A 6,709-nucleotide genomic window follows, 5' to 3' on the forward strand; every position below is an offset into this window, starting at 1 on the left:
GCATCTAATTCCCATTGCTATAATCATGCGCCACTTGTCCTCTCAATGAACATTTACCAACTCATTGTCCCAGGGAACACTCCCAATGTGCATCTGATTCCATCTGACAATGCCAACGACAAAAATAGATCCATCCCTGACCTTCCCTTCTCTGCTACACAGTCACTCGGGGAATCCGATCAGCCCTTTCCATGCAGTCACACACCTTCCAAGTTCTGCTGGCACCCACATCTCGGGTAGTCCATCCCTTGGCAAGGCTTCCTCACATCGGAAGGTCAAATAACTAAGGCATATACCTGCCTCAAAACCATCATATGGCAATCAATGGACACTATTGGGTACTAGTGTCCCGCAATGGCCCTGCTCCTATGGTGCTTTACCAACATCCTGTTGCATGTTCCAATTTCTTTCACTGTTGCTGCTAATTCTTGTCGTAAGTTTTGACCACCTGTTGAAGCCCCGAAAATCAGGTCGACAACAAGGGGGATACCCGCCCGGTCCGGACCTTGGTTGGCAGCTCCTTATCCGTTTGGTATAGCGGGTCCGACTGGGGATAATGGGACCAGTTTCCCAATCTATGAGTGTGTGTGTGTAGAATTTGATGTTGCTGATCTAACAATTCCTATTTAAGATATTCTAATTCTATCTTTAAACTCATTCTATGCTATTGTAATCTAATAAGCAGTAACATCTAAGTCTATACTAACCCGGGATGTAATTCTTCTATTATGCGATCTAAAGATATTTCAAATAACAACTGGTAATAAAGATCATTCAGCGATTATAAGAAACGAAATCAATAAAGATGAACCACTTCGCATAAAAAGTTAGACGAAACAGTTGTGAACAACATATCGCATAATGAGCTATTCATACATTAAGCATAAATAAATAGCTATCACCGTACAAAAGTGCCAAATGATAACTCAGGAATTCATGCAATAATACATAAACAACTAAAAATTGTATATCACTTTAACATATAAGCAGAAATGGTCAAGAGATAAAAGTACCATTTATGACTAGTCCTACTCATAAGCTTCAAGCAACAATGATTTATCTCTCCTTGCTCTAATATCCACTAAGAGTACAGAAGTGCAACATCAGTAGCAGATATCAAATGCAAAACAAATCTTGACCCATTCATTCACCAAAACCTCCTCTGAGGGTGCAAAAGTGCATGTCCTGAGGACAAGTTTTTGATAAATTTCTGGACCCTTCTCTAAATGTATGAGAAGGGTTTAAATACTACTAACTAAATAACTTAATTACACAAATTCAGGATACGGTTTAAATGACCACCCTTTTTCTAAGCAAAACTATTTCTAAAAATTAACTCTAATATCTAACTATTTCTGCATTTGCTCCTTAATGTTGCAAGCATTCAGTATTTTGCCTGGGCAGAGTTGGCTGACTGTCTTCCGCTTTTGGTTGAGCTAAGCAAACAGAAATGGTAAGAGCTGGCACCATTTTTTCAGCAAAATCAATGATATACTCGAGATTCATCCTCTAACTATGTGGAATTACTGCGTATACTCAGTAATAATCCAAGTTCAACTTGGTTAACCCTTGAATTGCTTCTGCCTTTTTCTCTAGCTTTCTATTTCCAGTTTGTTCTTTACCATTGCTTTCTTGCATTTTTCGAGCTTACAAATGACTGAGCAGTTAGAGGCTTTGCTTTTTGAGCAATATTCTCAGCAATGCGCGATTAGCGCTAATTGCGCATCGAAAACTGCCTCCGTTCTTTGATCTGGGCTTCTCTGATGCGTTTTTCGCCTTTTGCGCCTTTTTCTTCACTGGGTATAAAGCTTCAAAATTTGCAAAAATAATGCTTTTGTGAGCTCTTGACCTTGAGTCATTAAACTACATGTTGATATCAACATCATTCAATACTCATTCAACCATGGCTGTAAATGAAAGATCTGTAATGGATGGCTCAACAGCGTTCTGTGAATCTGTGGCTCTGCTGCATGCGGGCAATTTTTCTCTGTCTTTGATCATTGGAGCATTACCCTTTTTCCTCATAGCTTCCTGCACATCGTTTTGTGTAACTTCTGTTTTTCGCTCCTGCAGTTCACAAGTGAGGAAAGAGTAATGACAATAAAAATCGACAGGAAAGCTTTAAGCTCTACAGATATACAAAAACATGCCACCTGACGTGACCTGACTCTTCGAAAAACACAAAACCATCTTTCATTAACAACTGTCGTATAATTCATTAATTATCATTAAAGCACGTATCTAGTTCTTGGTTTATGAAAAACTTTTCTTGAATATTGAACCGGGAAAATTTGCGATGGAATGTTTCTGCGATCTGTATCGCATTATCGCAATTTCATCGTGTTGTGCTATCGCAAGGTTGCTTGATCATGGTATCGCAGTATCGCGGGTCGCAGTATCGTTATAATCGTTATGTGTCTTTCCTGCAATTTTGCGGTATGAGATATCGCATATTCGCGATTTTTTAAGGTTTTCCAATGTGAGTATCTATTAATGCATGCGGTGCGATGGAGTTCGCGTCGCAATCTCGCAGTTTATCATTTTTACTCATAAGGAAATGTCCTATCCTTCTTTGCGCGATGCGATGTTTCTTTAAGGAGTAAAATACATGAGCCTTAATTGATTTTTTGAATTTTTTCTAAGGGTCCCCTCTTACCTAGTATTATTGCTAATGCTAAATAAGGAGGGGGGTTGTTGGTGGCCACAACAATTGGCGATTCACTTGGAAGAACCAGTTATCTCTTATTTTCTATTGAATTTTCTAAACTTCCAAAACAAATTTTTTTTTAGAAAATTAAACTTTATTATGGAAAGATAAAGTACATTATGCTCTAACCTGTCAATGATATTTTGTTTCAACCATTTTCCACTTTGATTATTTGCTTCCTCGGGTTAGTCCTTGTATTTACATCAGTCATTACTTGGTCTTGTAAAGATAAAACTAAGTCTCCTCTGTAAACCAGTTTTAAATATGCTCATTTGTCGTAGGTAGAGCCTCTGCTGCTAGCAGGCGTTTATAGCCTCGACAGGGTTACCTGTTACCCAACAATGATCCTGTATCCTACTTAAGGCAGCCTACAATTTTTAGAGAAAAATCCATATCCACACTTATTGCTTTGATTTTCTTTTTATGTTCTTAAAGAACAATGTCTTGGTTTGGTAGCCAAATTATGACACAGTCATTCAATTGATTTATAACTTTGCTGAACAAGCTGGCTCGTGATGAGACCCCTTGTCTTTTGATTGCAACAATCTTGGGTCATTACCCTGTTGTGGTGTACAGTATTGGCAAAGTCAGCATGTTATAATATCTGTGATAATGATAAGCCGGCTCCTGATGAGACCTCTTATTCTTCAAGATAAAGTGTATCCTTGGGTTGTTCCTCTTAAAGTTGTGATTTCCTTAGCAGGGAGGAAGTCATTGTTTCCTTAAGATAGCTCTGGACGACAATAATAGAGTTTTTTGGAAACAACTGTTCTACAGAGAATCTTTATTTTGTTATTGATACCTTTCATTGTACTAAGATAAAACAATTTCTCCACTAAAGGTTGTTTTCATCAAACCTTTTGAAGTTGAAACTAGTATCATATCTAGGCTAGAGTCTTTAACTGTATCTATCAATAATAAAGATCAGTTTTCCAAAAGATTTGCTATTTATACAAGCGAAAAGTTCAAAATCTAAAAGAGAATTGGTGTCTTTTTCGTAAATGCCTAATGTAACCACTCACAACTGGTTTTATTATGAAAAAGAAAAACAACTATTCTACAAAAATAGAAGAATAATCTTCTATGGAAAATATTTCTTGAGAATTTGTCCATTAACAGGTAAAGGATCCCTCTTACCCGCTAAATCCTGTAACAAAAATGTTGATGGGCCTTCTTTGAAATTTTGTATGTTTGCCCTTTTCTTCATGAGCCTTGTTCCACTTTAAAACTAAATCTCCCATCTGAAAATCTTTTCCGGTCATTATGTTTGAATCAAAAGAGGATTTTACTAGTGCTTGATGATGAGCATGTGTTTTCCTAGCCTGTTCTCATTGTTCTTCTAATTTAATTATTTCCATTTGTCTCAGTTGTAAGGAGGAAGTGGGTACTTCATCAATGTATTGAACTAAAGACAAAGAGGGAATTGCTAAGTGAGTCGGAAGAACCACTTCTTTCCCATAAACTAAATTAAAGGGAGAAGTGCCGATAGAAGCTTTTTGCGTTATTCGGTCTGCCCATAAAGCATATATCAAAGCCTTGTGCCAATTCTTATGATTTTGGTCAACTGTTCTTTTAATAATCCTGATTAGGTTTTTATTTGTGGACTCAGCTAACCCATTGCCTTGCGGGTAATAATTGGCCGAATATTTAAGTTTGAATCCTCTTTTAAGTGCGAATTTAGTCATTGCATTTCCAGAAAAGTATGATGCATTATCAAACATTAAAGCGGATGGCAATCCAAACCTGGTGATTATAAATTGATCTATGAACTCAATGATATTTTCAGAATTAGTCGTCTTTAGCGAAACTGCTTCTACCCACTTAGTAAAATAATTTGTTGTTGTGAGCATGTATCTATGCTGCTTAGAAGAGTGAGGAACGATCTCACCTATTATGTCCAATCCCCACTGACTGAAAGGTTGCTCGATGTTTACCGACTGTAGTGGCAAGGATGGCTTCTTTTGTCTTCCAGCAGTAGTTTGGTAGACTTGACATCTCCTCACGTAACTGTGCGAGTCTTTAAACAGCGTGGGCCAGTAATATCCTGTGCGCAAGATTTTATGTGCAGTAGCATCTCCAGCATAGTGTCCGCCTGCCGGCCCATCGTGGAGTTCCTGTAAAACTTTTTCAGCTTCAGATTGCGCAAGGCACCTAAGAAGAACATAATCATAATTTACCCTAAAAAGAATATCATTTATGAGCTGATATTGTTTGGCTTTCAACCTAAGAGCTCTTTTCTTAGTATGATCAAGGTGTGAAGGAGCATACCCGTTCTTAAGATAATAAATGATATCAGCGTATAATGACTCTGTATCGTTTAGGCTTACCTCGCACATTTGTACTTCTTCAGATGGAATTTCAGAAATTTGCAATGCTCAGCCAACATTTTGCAGAAGCCTTGACCTCTTACAATGTTCGCTGGTTTAATCTCAATGTCATATTCCTGTAAGGCAGTAACCCAATTGGCCCTTTTCTCACCCACATCCTTCTGTACTAGAAGGTTCCTTACCGCTAGAAACGGTACTATAATCTTAGTATGGGTTTTAAGTAAGAAAGGTCTGAAGTATTTGACCGCTTTGAAAACGGCATAAGCCTGTTTCTCCATGTCTGAATAATTTAATTCAGCACCCTGTAAATTTGAATTGAAAAACGCAATTGGAGCTTCCGCTTTTTCTTGATTTGCTTGAGTTAGTATCGCAGCATATGACTTATCTGAGGCAAATGTGTATAAAATAAAAGGCTCTGAAAAATTCGGAGTTGCTAAAGATGGAGCATTAATAATAGCTTGTTTGATCAGGTTGAATGCTTCATGTTCATCTTGGCCCCATTTAAAATTTGAGTTCTTTTTAATCATGGTTTGCAAAGGAGACACGATTCGTGAAAAATCTGGAATGAATCTCTTTACAAAGTTGATCTGACCAAGGAAAGATTGCATGGCTTTTTTGTTGTGAGGTAGGGATAGTTCAGAAATTTTTTTGATTCTGTTGGGATCAATGTGAATACCGGATTTTGACACTATGAATCCCAGAAGTTTCCCTTCACTTAGTGCGAAAAAAGATTTCTTTGGGTTAAGTGAAATTCCATACCTTACACATCGTTGAAAGATTTGTTTCAAGTCTTTGAGATGGTCTCTTCGCTTCTTTGAATACACTATTATATCATCCAAATAAATTACTACAGATTTATTGACTAAACCTTTGAATGCGATGTCCATGGCTCTCTGAAATGTGGCACCAGCATTAATCAAACCAAATGGCATTTTTCGATATGCGTATGTGCCCCATTTAGTTCTGAATGTGGTTTTCAATTGATCATCAGGATGTACCAACACTTGATTGTATCCTGAAAATCCATCCAAGAAAGACATTAATTCTGAGCCCGCCACTGCCTGCAGTATCTGTTCCATAGGTGGTAGAGGAAAATTATCCTTTTGACAGGCTTTGTTAAGGTTTCGAAAGTCAATGCAAATCCTAATATCTCTGTTTTTCTTTCTAACAGGTACCATATTGGAGACCCATTTGGAATGTCTGACGGGAAAGATTATTCTGGCTTTCAATAACTTATTGAGCTCAGTTTTTATCTGATTTTCTAAATTGGGGTGGATCTTTCTCAACTTTTGTTGGACAGGTTTTTCATTATCGATCATAGGAATAGTATGTTGGATGATGGAAGTGTCGTATGTTTTCAGCTCATCATAATTCCAGGCAAAAACATTTTTATATTGTCTCAAAAGACGAATGTACGTTGATTTTTCTTCAGGGGCTAGGCGAGGCCTAGATTAATGTTTTGTGGTTTGGCATCGGTTCCTAGGTTTACTAATTCGTAGTTCAAGGTTGAGCTTTGGAGTTTTGAATTGGTAGACCTCTTAAACCGATCTTTCAAATCGTACAAGTCTTCTAACTTGACCACCGACTTAGGTATAGCATTATTAGTGCTATCTTGTTGCAATTGTCGATCATGTTGGTCTTTGTCAATTATTTGATTGGAGTAGGATCCTTCAAA

This window comes from Pinus tabuliformis, chromosome Q (assembly GCF_031772625.1).
Source record: "Pinus tabuliformis cultivar Carrire ecotype Pingquan chromosome Q, CPIR1, whole genome shotgun sequence".
Classification (NCBI taxonomy): domain Eukaryota; kingdom Viridiplantae; phylum Streptophyta; class Pinopsida; order Pinales; family Pinaceae; genus Pinus; species Pinus tabuliformis.